The 15,458-nt window shown below is 50.1% G+C and overlaps 1 long non-coding RNA gene across 1 annotated transcript in view; it reads right to left on the bottom strand.

The window, feature by feature from the left end:
- LOC132245907 (uncharacterized) overlaps positions 1 to 13,811 on the bottom strand; it is a 28,064-nt gene extending 14,253 nt beyond the window's left edge. Inside the window, exons 1-2 of the long non-coding RNA XR_009457607.1 lie at positions 13,346 to 13,811; positions 10,998 to 11,207 (exon numbers count right to left, since the gene is read on the bottom strand). This is a non-coding gene — a long non-coding RNA (uncharacterized LOC132245907). The remainder of the gene's footprint in view (positions 1 to 10,997; positions 11,208 to 13,345) is intronic.
- Positions 13,812 to 15,458: the final 1,647 nt, after the last annotated feature.

Here is a 15,458-nt window from a genome sequence, read left to right on the forward strand (position 1 = left end):
GAGCCAATAATGTGGCCGATAAATGCTGCATGCGTGCGCACAGCTGCAGTGCAGCATGCAGGTGACAAGGAGCACGGCCCAGCTATTTAGAGACAAGCCGGGTCTGGCTAATAAGTTTGTACTGAGGGAAGAGGTGTGGGGGCTGCAAAACGAGGGCCCAGCAGTGGGGGAGGGAGTGTGGCTGGGGCAGGGGCTACCCAGCTGGGGTAGGGCACAGGACTGAGCCACGTGCAGGGAACGGGGGGCTCCCACTGCTGTGTACACTGAGGGAGGGCATGGGAGGCGTGTGCCCCCAGATCTGCATACAGGGCAAGGCAGGCTGCCGCTGTGGGCTGGGGCTGAGGCAGTGCTGGGCTCTTCCCAGCAAGGGGCTGGACGGGGCTGTGCTCAGGGTGGGTGGTGGTGGTGCTGGGAGGTGAGGTTGGGGGAGGCTATGGCGAGTTCTGGAGTGGCTGCAGCCCCTCCTGTAGCCCCCCTCCCAGCACCACCACTGCCTGCCCCAAGCACAGCCCAGTCCAGACCCCGCCGGAAACAGCCTGGTGCAACCCCAGCCCCATCTCACACAGATCCAGGACCACACCCCCACATGCCCTCTTGGGGGTGCGCATAGCAGCAGTAGCCAGCTCCCATGCAGCTGTCCTGTGCCCCACCCTGGCTGGGCAGCCCCTGCTCCAGCCCTAGCCCCACTCCCCCACCACTGGGGCAGCCCACCCTTTCCCCGTACGCAGATCCAGGGGCACATGTCCCCCATGCCCTCCTGGGGTGTGCACAGTGGCAGGAGCCGCCCCCCATGCCTACCAATTCCGGGCCCCCAGGAAGCGAAAGCTGGGGTTTTAAACTTGGTACCCTTTTTGTCTCCCACCCTTTTTGTCCCCCTTCCTACCCCCTGCCATAGCCCAGCTCCCATGGGGGGAGTGGGCCTCTAATTTTGTATTTGCCCAGGGCTCCAATACACCTTAATCTGCCTCTACTTGCGGCTCCATCCCACACTCTGCCCTGGCTGTGCAGCACCTGCCTCTGCCCCAGTTCTACTCCCTCCCTCACCGCAGGGGCCTTGATCTGCCCTCCTGCCCACCACCCCTTAAAGACAAGAAAAAAATATAAAGGGATACATGAGCTGAAACTCTGAGACAGAAGGGGTACACTTGTTAAAAAAGGTTGAAAACCCCTGCATTAAACTAAAAAAATTTCCCACTGGGAAGCATTAATTTTAACGTATGATTGTTGGTTTACTATGCCAATTTAATTCCTCTGGGATTTAAATTAAGACCATGGAAGACAGTACAACTTTTAAGTAGCCACCCGGGCTGCTAGTCTCCTACACTCAAACCTAATTTGGCTAAAACTCTATAAAGTACTTTCAAATGTAACTCAAAATCAGTCTATTGAGATGAGAGACTACACATTCTTTCCAGGTGGACTTACTAAAGTACAGTGATTGGATACAATTTGTAGACTTGTAAAGCTGTTCTATAAAGACCATCCTATTTATTTTAGGCAATAGGAGGAGGAGATAAAAAGTTTCCTCATCCAGTGTTCTTAGAAGTGTACCTACCTCATCTTAAAGTTTAGCTTTTCATCTTTTGCCAGGAGAGTAAAAACAAAAAAAAAAAATGTAAAGCCCCTTTACTCATTCAAAGACCCTCCCCCCCCCTGTAGTACAGTAGAGTTTTGCAGGCTGAATGAAAATTAAAGTAGTGCCTGGGGGATGTCACTGAACAGAAGTTGCTATTGCACACTTCAAGACTGACCCAGCTACTTCTTTCACCTTTGACAGAGATCACCTCTATGTTTAAATTGATAATTTTGTGTCGCCATCTAGGCCAGGTACAGACATTACGTTTTTACCGGTATAAGTTATTGGAAACCGGTCTATACCAATAACAGAACAGAAGCTTGGTGCACACAGACTGGTTTAAAAATGGCAGATCCCAGTCTAAGATTTGTTCCCCCCACAAAGGGTGAGCATGTGTTCTGTTTGCTACTGATCTAAACTATACCGCTTACAGAAAACTGCATAACTTAGATTGATTCCACCCTGGGAGTTTTAAATGTTTGTACCTAGCCCTAGCAACACTGCAATTAAGTCTGCCCCCACTAACTAACTGCAAGATGATGTGGAAGAGGTGCAAGTCAGAGCTATCCAACTTGTGAGTGACTAGGAGCTGCAGGTCCTTTGACCACACGCTGGGCTGCAGGTCACGTAAGCCCGCTACTACACTGCACCAGTACCTCCATATCACAGTGGTGTTCCTGCACTGCATCACATATGCCCCCCCACACACACACCATGCTGCATGGGGTACCCACAAGCTCCCTCACCCCACAATCACTGCACAGTTGTTAGAGAATAATGATTTTGGGTCAGTACTGATCAGAACCAAAAGGAAAACAGTGACATAAATGATAAAATTGTACCCTGTTATAATTCCAAGGTATTGAAGTTCTTTTGGTGATAATACAATTAGTAAGAATTATTCTAGCATTCATGACTGATTTGGCCCCATTCTTAAGTGTCTGTTGACATTTTTATATTCTAAGTGGGGCAGGAAGCAGAAGCAGAAGAAGGGAAGGGGAACAGATTTTGGTGGCAGAAGCACAAGAGCAATGGAGGGGAGTGGTGCCTGGACTGGGGGCCACAGGTTAACCTCAAGAGGGCCACATGCACCAGCAGGCCACCAGTTAGACAGCCCTGGCATATGTGACAGGCATTACAGCAGAGGCAGCAATTATTTTGAGCGGAGGGCTGCTTACCCAGTTTTGGCAGGCTGTCGGGGGCCACAGGGTTAGCCCTGCCCCTTGACAGGTGCCCCACCCCCTAGTCACCTTCCTGGGACCAACGTCCCAATGTCTTGGGACCAATGTCCCAGGGCTAGCACCAGTGGGGCCCAAAGCAGGGCTGGGCTGGGCTACACCAGCTGGGAGAGGGGGGAGCTGGCCCGGCTCCATAGAGCCCCTGCCAGCTGGGACCCTGCACTTCCACCACCCTGCTCTGGACCCCACCGGAACTGACCCCAGGGCACCGGTGCGGGCCCTGTGCTCCCACTGGCTCCCTGCCTGCTCGCACCCGGTGCCCCCCAGCCCCACAGTACAGGCTGGGGACAGCGCACAGCCCCGATCCCCTGCTCACCAGCAAGGAAGAAGCTGGTGCTGAGCGTGGAGAAAAGTGGCCCCTCACCTGCCCCATGGCCAACACCCCACATTGCAGGCACTTGCAGCCCATGCAGGGCTGTCCGGAGCAAGCACAGGCAGCCCCAGGCAGGCTGCAAGCAGCTGCAGCATGGGGTGCTGGCCATGGGGTGGGTGAGGGGCCACTTTTCCCCATGCTCAGCACCAGTTTGTAACCCACCCCACTGCCAGCCTAGCAGTGGGGCCAGGTTACAAGGTGGTACTGAGCACGGTGTGGGGAGAAAGCAGCCTCTCCTTGCCCCATGCCCAGTGCTCCATGCTGCAGCCGCTCGCAGCCTGCCTGGGGTTGCCTGTGCCTGCTCCGGACAGCCCCGCACAGGCTGCGAGTGCCTGCAACATGGGGCACCGGCCATGGGGCAGGTGAGGGGCCAATTTTCTCCGCCCAGGGAAGGAGCCCAGGAAAAAGCTGAGCGCAGGGGGGAAGCAGCCCCACCCCATGCCCGATGCCCCACACTGCAGGCGCTCGCAGCCCACACGGGGCTGTCTGGAGCGGGCACAGGCAGCCCCATGCGGGCTGCGAGCAGCTGCAGCGCGGGGCACTGGGCATGGGTGGGGAGGGGCCGTTCCCCCCCCACTTACCTGAGCTTCCCACACCGGGGCAGCCACGTGCTCCCAGCCCAGAAACCATGGCTGGGGCTTCCGGCTGGGGGGCAGGGCCGGGTGGACCCCACTGTTGTTAGAGCCCGCTGGGCTGCCCCTGGGTGCTACTGCCCTTGGTTCCTGTCATTTGTTACAGGAACCAAGGGCAGAGAAATAATTTTCCAAATTTTTTTAGGTGCCCCGCGGGCCGGATAGAATGGCCTCACAGGCTGGATTCGGCCCGTGGGCCGTATTTTGCCCACCCCTGCATTAGAGTGAAAAAGTGCCCAAACCATTTTAATCAGCCAGTTCTGAAAGTGAAGTTTTGCATGACCATGACTTGCCTCCTTTCACCTGCAGTTTTAACCTTACTGTTGAGTGCTTATTGTGACATCGTAAAACTAATCCTTGCATCCTCTAGTGGGTGGACTTTGCTAATTTCTATCTACATTGGGTGTGTAGTGCCCAGTAATTCTCATTTATTACAAGCCAGACATTTTTCCTGTTTCCAATATAGTTGTGCAAAATGAATTTATTCTAAGCAAGGCTGAACTGAAACTTTTCATTTAGCACATGAGCAGTCCCTGTTAGAGCCACAGCAGAACTAACAGGCTGTTTTAACAGGAAAGCACATATTTTGCTACATGCTATGTTTATAGTTTTCTAAAGGAAATGGAAATGCAAGCAGGCTGACATTGTCAGTTGTGTCAGTTCTCAGTCTTTGTACCTTGCTGCATCTTCATTTTAAGAAGCTGTCTGTCTTATCCACTGTTAACTTCATATAAATATCTGCACTAAGAAACTTTATTAAATGCTATGCAAGTGCTCACCTAGCTTCTCATCCTAAATTGATTTTGGCCAGTAGGCCAAACTTACCTACAAAAATCCTTTAAATATTCTTTGCTCAAAATAAATTTCCTGTTAAATAATTTGTGTGGGAATCAAAGAAAGGAAGGGCATACCTTTTTTAATTCTAAATTAAGTTAATCTCATAGGTTACTACATTATCTCCCCCTATAGTTTCTACTAGTGACTTCTATCTCCCTTATGTAGACCCTTACTTTTTTATTCTGTTGCTACACAGTTCCATTTATATCCACTCAAACCTTCTATTTTCTGCAAACTACATTAATGGCTAGATTCAATAAAAGAATTAAGCACCTACATGTTAGGCACTACAGTGCACTTAATCTTTAAGCAGCTGACCCACAGAGTGGAATTCATAGTCCAGAATGAGATCCCTGGGTTCTCTGTACAGTGCCTGGGGAGGGTTAGTAGTAAGCCTAGCATGCCTGGGGAGAGTAAGCAAATTCTACATGCTGAGCAGGAGCAGTGTAGAGCTGCCAACTAGAAAATGCTAAGCAGAAGAGTGTGTCTGAATTCCCTACCCTTCTCTAAAGCATATGTGGTTATGAATCAGGTCTGCAGCCAACTGCCTCCATCTGCTTGGACCCCAAAATCAGGAATCCTTTGAGGTTAGGTGCTTATATCTGTTCCGTTATAATGGACAGTGTAGTTCATTCTTCTCTTGCACAACCTTTAGTATAATAGCCTAAGGTTTAGAGGCGCATTGAATCCTGCCGTAGCTTGAAGAGATTCACATCCACATTTCCCACCTCCCAGCAGCGTTCAATCATCAGGTCACAGGCTTGGATGGGTTAAATATGCATCACTATGCAGAAAGAAACACAAATTTTTAGCTAATGACTGTCTAAAGTAAAATAAAGACACAGTTCCTGGTACAGGGACCAGACGGTCTCTCCTACCCTCCAGGCAATTGGACTTCTAGAAAGGTATGGTGTCCCAACCAGCCTTGTTTTAAAGGGACATAGACAACATTGCATTTTGCGAGGGATCTGAGAGAGGCTTTCTCAAAGTAAGTCTCCAGATTGGATCCCTCTGAGGGGCAAGGTAGAGCATTATCAACTTTTCCTTTCCCAGTCCACAAGAGATAAGATGTACAGAGTAGGGCAGTGCTAGACATGTCCACAAACAGATTGTTAGGCATCTGAGAAATTTCAGGTCAGGGAGGGGTCTGGTGAGTTCAGATGCCTCCTGGGTGAGGCAGTGGTAAGTAGGATGTTTGGGACTGCAGCTTTGGAGTTAGACACCTCAAATCAAAGGTGTCTATTACTAATTAGGCATCTAAAATAAGGGTAGCCCAGTTTTTCAGGAGGGCTGAGCACCAACATGCTGCTGATGTCAATGGCAGATGCACAGCAAGCCACTTATACATCTGAGATTGGGAGCCTAAGAACTCTGGTATGAAAGCTTTGGTCACTAATAAATGCAACAAAACCAGTGCCATAATCAACTTTCAATTTTATTTGCATACTTGCACCTAACCAATGTACTATAAGGGATAATATTACACCAGGGGTTGGCAACCCCCAGCACGTGTGCCAGAGCGTGGCATGTGACAAGTGCCAGAGCATGGCAAGACATTTTGCTTGTCTTCAGGACAGATGGCAGGGGAGCTGCAAGGGGCCCGATCCTTGTTGTGGCAATGCAGGCCCAGCTCATTGCTGGCAGCGTGTGCATACATGCCTTGGGGCAGACAGTGGGGAAGGGGCCCTGGCACCTGCCATAGAGCTCAGGCTGCTTGCAGAAAGCAGAGGAGAGGCTGCAAGCAGCTGCACCAGGGTCCATGGAGCCCTGGCCTGGCTCATTGCCAGTAGTAGGTGATCATGTACCTAGGGGCAGACAGCAGGGAAGGAGCCACCAGGCCTGCAACAACAAGGATTGGGCCCCTTATGACTCCCCCACCATACTAGGTACTAGTTCCCCCTCTCCTTCTTCTACCCCTGCCTGCCCTGCCACCTTCAAGGGCCACTGTACTTCTTCCCATCCCCACCAAACTGCTCCCCACTCTGCGCTAAACAATAGCTGTTAAGTATCACCCTCCCTCCCCCCTTTTTGTTTGCCTGGATGTTTGCCCATCTTACAAGTAGACATTGTGGGTTTTTTGGTATTCTGCCTGAAAACACTGCCAACTCCTGTGTTACACCCTTCCTCTTAAACTGCAGATACACATTTCCTTAAAGAGCTGTCATTTTCTGTACCTTAAGAGATATGTTGATTTCCAATTTGACCATCTTCAGATAACGAGTTTTAGAGAACAAAATCATAATTAAAATACAACAAACACATTTGGGGAGATCAGATTCAGACATACTGGGTGCATCTACACAAGGTGCTTTACTAAACAATAGACTAATTTAATCCGTGGTCAGCTTCCACATGTGTGCAGCAACTACTGAGCATTAGATTAGTCTAATGGTTGCTAGTAATGATGGATATAGGTTTGAGAAAGTGACACATTCAACTAATGTGCCAAAGCACACATGTAGACGCTGACCAGGGAGCAAATTTCTCCCAGTTAGCCCAAGCAGCAGGGGGCCACAACTGCCTGGCTAAGCTCCAAGAGGTGGGGAGAGCTGTCCCTGGCTCCAGGAGCAACTCCCAGCCATGTTGGCTGCGGCTAGTGTTCCTGGGAGAAGCACGTGCAGATCTGAGCCACCAGCTGGGGAGGCAGGGACCATGAAGCCCATACTGTACCCATCCTTCCTTCCCCTGGAGCTGCAATCACAGTGGGACCCAGAGCTTCCCCACAGTGTGTGTTCTTCAGTTGAGAAGGAAGCGCTGGGGTGCAGGGCAGCAGGGACCACACAGGAGCCTCAGGGCTGGGAACTGCCCTCATGCTGCTGACTGCCTAATCCCATCCCCAGCTGGGCTGTCCGGGTGCCTGTTCCCCTGCAGTACCTGGTATAATGTCAGACCAGCTGCAACTTGTTCATACTCCAAAATGGCTGTGAACTGGTTTAGCCTGTACAGGCTGCAGTCACACCTTTGCTGCAGCAGGGGCATAACCTAAGCAATTTAGAAACAGTGATATACATCCTTTAAAATACTGGAGAAATCCATTGTCAACATCGCTAAGTCTGTTGGCAGGAAGACTTTCTAACAGTTGTATTCAGGGGAACACATTGCAACCTGCAGTCATAACTACATAAGTTTCCACTCCAATTCTGCCTATATTAGTGGAAAGGAATATATATACTTATGTGTAAAGAGTATCAATAGCTTTCTTTGACAGGTTTGTTTGTATCTATATATATTTAAGAATAAGTGAGGAGGAAAAGAATCTGAACAGCTGAAGTCTACTGATGTCATATACAAGCACTATATGCACCCTCAATCACTCAACAGAACATTATTAGATTAAAGAGGAGAGTTGTTAAGGAACTGGAATGAAGTTTATCTAAGATGTTGTAATGAGAATGTTTTTTGAAAAATTATTGAATTATTTTATCTCCCAAATGGTAAGACTAACTCACCTAGGGGTTGCAGTTACCATCAGTACATAAAAGCAACTAATCAAGGCAGACCAACAAGGAAACCTTTAAACATCTGATTCTGAGTCAATGGAGGATGGAATCTTCTTGTGCAATATTAAAGAGTTTAGTTGCAACATATCTGCTATCTGCCCTTGCCAAAACCTGCTCACTGAATGACAGGAACTAAAATCGGAATTTCCAATAGAAGTTAAAGGATTCATGCTTGTCATGTCTGCACTTGTGTATCCCCTCACAGTTGCTTTCTCATAGCAATGATCTTACAAATAACAGAAGAAAAAGGTTGCTGATGTAGAAACCTATGTAAATCATTGTGACATGAACAGGAAAACCCATGGAAAAAATCAGTGTCCTAAAAACAGACCAACAAACCCGCCTCACAAATATGTAATGCAGACTATCAAGGAGATGAAATCTTGTCCCATTGGCAAGGTCACCCCCTCACAGACCTTGGGAGCAATTTTCTCAAACTTTCCAGCATCTACCTTCCAATACACAGCCTGCTCCTTTTCTCACACTTTCAAATATGCAGTCATCATAATGAAGTTTCCTTTGAATTTCTTCTTTCAGTTCGTGTGCCCATGGCCTTAGGTGGGAACATTTATCATCAGCTGTCAATTAAATTTACTGCAAGGGACCAGAAGTGAATCAAATGTTTATGTATAAAGCAATCTCACAACCTATTTGCCAGGGCAATATTGACACTGATATCAAAACCTGACTTGTTCCACTTGGTCAGTTCAGCAAAGGATGTAAGTAGAAATGTGTGTCACAGCGGATTTTATTTAGACAAGGAAATTCATTTCCCGTATTTCTGGGAGTCCAGAGTGGCATTTCCTGCATCTGCTCAGCCCATTTCAGGATTGAACAAGGAGATACACTAGCACTAGTAAACCTTGATCTCAGCCCCTTTTTTGTAAAAGAAAATCCCACTGAGATCTGAATTTTGAGTTTCTGAAGTGTAAGCTAAGCCTGCCCATGGAAGACTCTGTACCGGTCCACACATGCTGTCCTTGATTCTACCAAACCCCAGCAATTCCTCCTGTATCCTACCCAGAATTTTAAAAACGGTATTTTAAAATAGCTTTCCATACAGGAAACTAGATATTTCTCCCCTTCTGCAATTTTTAAAAAGGATAAACAAGATTAAAGGCTCCCCACAAAGGGCCTGACCTAAACTAGAAGCTGAGACCTAATCTCAGATGTTATGCCCCATGTCTCCAGCAGAGTCTGGACCTAAACCAAACAGTCACCTGAAAGAGGACTGCCCTTAGGCCCCTACCATCTTCTCTACTAGCACAGAAACAGTATTAAACCAGTTGCCTCCTATGTCCCTGCGTCCCATATAATGGATGCTTGTGGCCAGTGGAATGAGGGCATGCCCAGAAACTCACTCCCCTGCCTGCTATATCAGCTGTACAGCAAAGCCAGCCCAAGGAGTATAAATACCATGTCTGAACCTTTCCTCTAGAGCAGGGGTCAGCAACCCTGGCACACATGCTGAGCATGGCACGCAAGGCCATTTTCCTCAGCACACCACCGCCACCCCTGGCTCTAAGCAGCTGCTGCCAGCCATGGAGCCCAGACTGCTCCCAGCAGGCAGCTGGGAGGCTGCGAGCCCTGCTGCAAGCAGACCAGGCTCCATAAGCTGGCTGCAGCCAGGAGGCTGCAAACAGCTGCTCTGGGCTCTGGCATGTTGGCACTCTGGCACCTTCCAAGGTAGACATTATGGTTTTTTTGGCACTCCAGCCAAAAAACGTTGCCTACCCCTGCTCTAGAGCTACACTGTGCACTTCTCTACCTTAGATAAGCATCTTGGCCTCTAGGCTTTCCACTCTTTCATCTACTGCACAGAAAAATGTCCCCCCTACAGAACACAGAAGAGCTGCTCTAGAAGCAATACAAGTTACTGGCTCTGTGCTCTGATGCTCTCAGTAATGCTATTTATACTTCCGTGATTCACTTAAGGATTCCTGTCTAGGATACTGGAGTTCATGTACTGGGTCAGAAATATGGGGGACATAGTATAATAAATACACTTAAACATGACTGCGCTGGTATGTGGAGTCCAGCCAATGCACAGGGTCACTCTAAGGCTGCATCTAGCATGCAAGGCCAGACAAGCACTCCAGATCACACCTGCAGACACCCCACATGGATCTGGCCCATGCGCCACAGGATCCAGCTCCCAGACTGGCCCTGCGCTACTCCTCTAGCCCACAGGACCAGGGCCAGAAGGCTTGAGTACCACTGTGGTAGAAGAAGGACAGCTGGATTGGGATTGCTTGAATAGAAATGGCAGAAAATTTCAAGCAAGATAAAACTTGTCACATGGAAGGATGACTCAAACCCAAGGAAAGGAAGATGCAAGTAGAAAGGGAACAAGTGAAACTCTGGGGGTTGCATTCTCCCAGGACAGGCCATGACTAACTCCTATGGGCTTCACTGGGAATTTCTAATCTCCTGTAGCTACAAATGAGGGCCGCTAAATTAAAGATGGAAGGGCAGTACTGGTAATGTGATCCACCTTGTATGTCATTTGCCCCACCACTTGATTCTGGAGTGGGTGGGATTGGTCACAAACAGAACAGACATCTTGCAAAACGGAGGATAAGACTTTATTCATGGCTGAGGATGAACTAGGTTGCCAGGGTCTATTCCTAACACATACAGTATTATCATTTGCATTACATCTAAACAACGGCTCAGCCGTGAAATACCCTGGCATACAGACACATTTCTAAAACTAACTAAAATGAAAGTTTCCAACATCTTTCCTACCTCTTGAAACCTTTATTCAATTATTAGCATTATTTGTATTAATATCATCTATCTTGGGGTCTATAAGAAAGTTAAAATACAGCAGAGACTCACCACATGGAAGAGAGGACAACGCCAACAGGTCTGTTTCAAATTGGTCAACTTCAATGGCGAACAATGTGCCCCTGTTGCAAAGAAGGCTAATGGGATCCTGAGCTTCATTAGTAGGAGCATTGCCAGCAGATTGAAGGAAGTGATTGTTCTCCTTTATTCAGCACCGGTGAGGCCACATCTGGAGTACTGTGTCCAGTTTTGAGTTCCCCACTACAGAGAAAGGATGTGGACAAATTGAAGAGTACAGCAGAGGGCAATAAAAATGGTGAGGGGGCTGGGGAACATGACTTCTGAGGAGAGGCTGCGGGAACTCAGCTTTTTTAGTCTGAAAAAGAGAAGACTGAGGTAGGATTTAATAACAGCCTTCAACTACCCAAAGGCTGGTTACAAAGAGGATTCAAGCTAAGCCAAGGTTGGGCAATTATTTGGGCCAGGCAGTGGCCCAAAAAATTGTAAGGAGCAGCATCCAGGAGCAAGATAGGTGGGGCTGGGGCTGGAATTGCTGGATGGTGACAACACAGGGCCAGGGCCCAAGGCAGAGCTGCAATGTGCTCCCCGTCCGTCCCTGCAATGGGTGCTGGTTCTGCAGGCATAGGCACAAGGGGAGTGGATTGCAGCTCTGCCCAGGGCCCCAGCCCCACACTGTCACCGCCTAGTGATCCTGGGGTCTCCATGGAGACCGGGTGGGACACACATGGGCAGGATGCATGGGATGAGGCTGCGGGCAAGCGGCATCTGGAAGCAGGACAGGCAGACGGCGCCAGGGCTGGGATCAGGATCACGGGGCCATGACAGCATGGAGCCAGGGTCTGGAGCAGAGCCATAATTCACTCCCCACACGCCCCTGCCCGCAGGACCGGCGCCTGTCACAAAAACATGTGGACAGCTGATTGTGGCTTAGCCTCAGGCCCCAGTCCCATGCTGGAACCACCCTGCAATCCCAATCTGGATCCCAGCCCTGGCCCCACCCACCATTTCCACTCCAAGATGCCGCTCCCTGCCCACCCACAGCCCCATCCTATCCACCAGGCCGTACACCCTGCTCACGTGGGTCCCAGGACGGTCTCCATGGAAACCCTGCCCACCTGTTCTGTCTGGTGTCCCCAGCAACGAGTGTAAGACAGACGGGTCAGGGTGCCTGGGCAGAAGGGCCGGGGCTGGTGGCAGTGGAGGAAACTGGCAGGCGGCAGCAGCTGGAAGCAAGTCCCCATGAGTGCACAGCCCCCCGACCCCAATGAACACCCACCCTGGGTGCCAGAGCCTGGGCTATCCCTCTCCACCTAGACTGGGCAGGGCTGAAGAACCTGCCATGGGCAGGACAAAATCCCTTGGTGCCCAAATCCAGCCCACAGGCTGTATTTTTCCCACCCCTGAGCTACACTGTTCTCAGTGATGGCAGCTGACAAGACAAGGAGCAATGGTTTCAAGTTGCAGCACAGGAAGTTTAGGTTAGATAGCTGGAAAAACTTTCTCAGAAGGAGGGTAGTAAAGCACTAGGAGAGGCTACCCAGTGAGGCTGAGAAATCTCCAACCTTAGAGGTTTTTAAGACCCGGCTAGACAAAGCCTTGGCTGAGGTGATCTAGTTGGGATCCGGCCTGCTTTCCGCAGGGGGTTGGACTAGATGACCTCCTGAGGTCCCTCCCAAACCTCATTTGCTATGATTCTAAGTTTAGGGCACTGGCTGGTTGACTGGCCTCACGTTATTTAAGGGGCTGGGGCCAGGTCCAGGAAGGCACGCTGGAAAAGTGTTTCTCTATCAGTGAGACCACCCTTACTCCCTTTGGCAGCGTACAGGGCTCATAATAATAGTAGAGATGGTTCAAGGAATAGGCCCCTCTCACACTCAAGGGCCCCCACTTCCGGTACAGAGTTAGCAAGCAGGATTCCTGTCAAGCAACCTGAGTACAGAAATAAGGAGAACTGACCAGTATGTCTATGTTTTGGTTGTTCCCTTTCTCCTGTGGGCTAGGGTGGGCCATGGGAAGCAGATCACGGCTTAGAGCAACCTGGAGATTGCCCAAGAACCTGGGACCCCAGAATACCGGAGAACAGAGGTGGTCTGAGACCAGCTTTATCCCTCCCTTTCCCAGTCCCACTCCCTCTGAAGCGAATGGTTCAAGAGGGATCAGCCACAGTCAGTCTGGCTGGGATGATCTAGTTGGGACTGGCCCTGCTTTGAGCAGGGGTTGGCCTGGCCCAGTGGCTCCCAAACTCAGTTTGAAAGCGATGCGAGCTTAAGTACCACCAGCAAATGTTTCCATTCAACCTCGAGCACCGCCATCAAATCTGTGTCATATAAAGTAAACCTAATAAATCTGTTAGCGCGTGCCGCTGGTGGTACCCATACCACACGTTGGTCGGGAAGGGCAGGCCTCGACCACCGCCTGAGAGCCCTCGTTTTCTCCGCTTCCCCGATCTGGCATCAGCCTGACAGTGATGGCTTGCCTCAGCAATGGGGACCGACTCTCCCCTGGCATCCTGCTGAGGGGCAGGACGCTCCTCAGCCTTTCCGCCCGCCCGCAGCGTTCACCTCTTCGCCCGGGTCTGGGTGCTGGAGCGGGGCGGGGCCGCCACGCGGGTGGCAGGAGGCGGCCGGACGAGCCGGGTAGCGGGGGCTGAGCACTGGGCGGAGAGGTCCGGGCCCGCCCTCCTCTTCTGCCCGAGCTGCTGCTCCCAGTGCCGGGCTGCTGCTACACGAGCTGGAGCGGCGGGGAGCACCAGCGGGTGGCACCACAGGCAAGTCCGGGCCGGGCCGGGCAGGGCCGGGAGGGAGCGGAGCGGAGCGGAGCGGAGAGGACAGGGCGGCTCCGCGTGGCGCCACAGCGCGGCCGAGCCGGGCCTGCCCCACGGAGCGGCGACGGGCGGTGCAGCAGCCCCATCCCGCGGCGCCCTCCGGAGCCTGGGGCAGCTCCGCCCGCTGGCTGGAGCCGTAGAAGAGGAGTGCTGGGGGGCACCCAGTCCTACCCCTGGCTCAGAGCAGGACCCTCCCCAACTAGATCTGCCCACACACGACTTTGTCTACCTGAGTCTTCAACACCTCCAAGGATGGAGATCCCACCACCTCCCTGGGTGACCTGTTTCAGGGCTTCACCACCCTCCTAGGGAGAGGGTTCTTCCTCGGATCCAGCCCACACCTGCCTCGCTGCAGCTTGAAACCACTGTTGTCCTGCCCTCCGCCACCACTGACAACAGCCCCGCTCCATCCTCTTCCCAACCCCCCTTCGGGGAGCAAAGGCTGCGATCAAATCCCCTCTCCGTTTTCTCTGGTTCAGACTCAGTAAGCCCAGTTCCCTCTGCCTCTCCTCAGGAGGCATGTGCCCCAGCCTCCAAGCCATTGTCTCCGGGGTTAAGGTGTGGGTGATTCAAAAGATTCTTGGTAGTACTCAGCAAATGCAGAGGATCCAATTATTCAGGCAGGGTTCAGATGGAGAGAGGATTGCTGGGTGCAGCTCTCTAAGTTAGGGGTACATGGCCATGGTCCAAGTTAAGGTTGCAAAGTTTAGGTTAAGGTTGATACACGTGGCAGCAGAGAATGGGTTTGTGGAGAGATCTTCTATCTTTTGTTTTAAACAAATTCATTGCCTTTATAAATAATTTGGACCAAGTGCAAAACTGATGGATGGCCAAAGGGCTATTTTTTATATACTAGACATGGGGAGGTCACGCACAAATATGCTTCAGTCATAGTGAAAAGGCAGAAGCACAAATGAAGATTTCAGGAGATGGTGTGTTGTCACTGAAAAGGTTCATAAGAAAGGCAATATGAAGCAGCAAGGGAGAGGTAGATTTGAGAATGGCAGCAGAGAAGGGGATTAACAAAGTTACAAGCAAGGTGAAGCTCTAAACAGCTGATCTGTAAAATAGACTTGAACTCCTGTGTGTGTCAAAATATAATACTAGATATCTCACACACTACTTCAAAGTGAAAACTGACAAATTTCACTTACATCAATTAAGATTAAAGTAAGTCAGGTGCCAGTTGTAAAGTTCTGACAAAACATTTGTCAGTCTGAGAAACCTGCTGCTCTGAAACACTAGGTTTCTGTCTCATGATTATCACATTGTGAACTGTGATGAAGCATGAGACAGAAAACTGGGTTTCAGAGCACAAGGTTCCTCAGACGGACAAATGTTTTGTAAGAACTTTATCACTGGCAGTTCTGTAAGACACGGGACCACTGTTAGCCTGAATGTATTCTTGCTTCTGTAATGGAAAGAAGGCAATATAAAAAACACTCAGAGCTTGACTCTACCACGTTGGCATTAATAACAACTTCAATTTTTTTTTCTTTAGAGTGCTATGCAGTGAATAGCATGGTCCCTTGGATCAAAGCATCTAATTTATTTCAGATTTGTCTCTTGAAAACAAGAGTAAAGCTGTAGGCTTTTTTTTATATTAAAAAATATGGGACCAGGCATATAAGGAACAAGACAGTTTCTATACTAATAAGCCAAGAGTT

This window comes from Alligator mississippiensis, chromosome 1, assembly GCF_030867095.1.
Source record: "Alligator mississippiensis isolate rAllMis1 chromosome 1, rAllMis1, whole genome shotgun sequence".
Lineage (NCBI taxonomy): Eukaryota > Metazoa > Chordata > Crocodylia > Alligatoridae > Alligator > Alligator mississippiensis.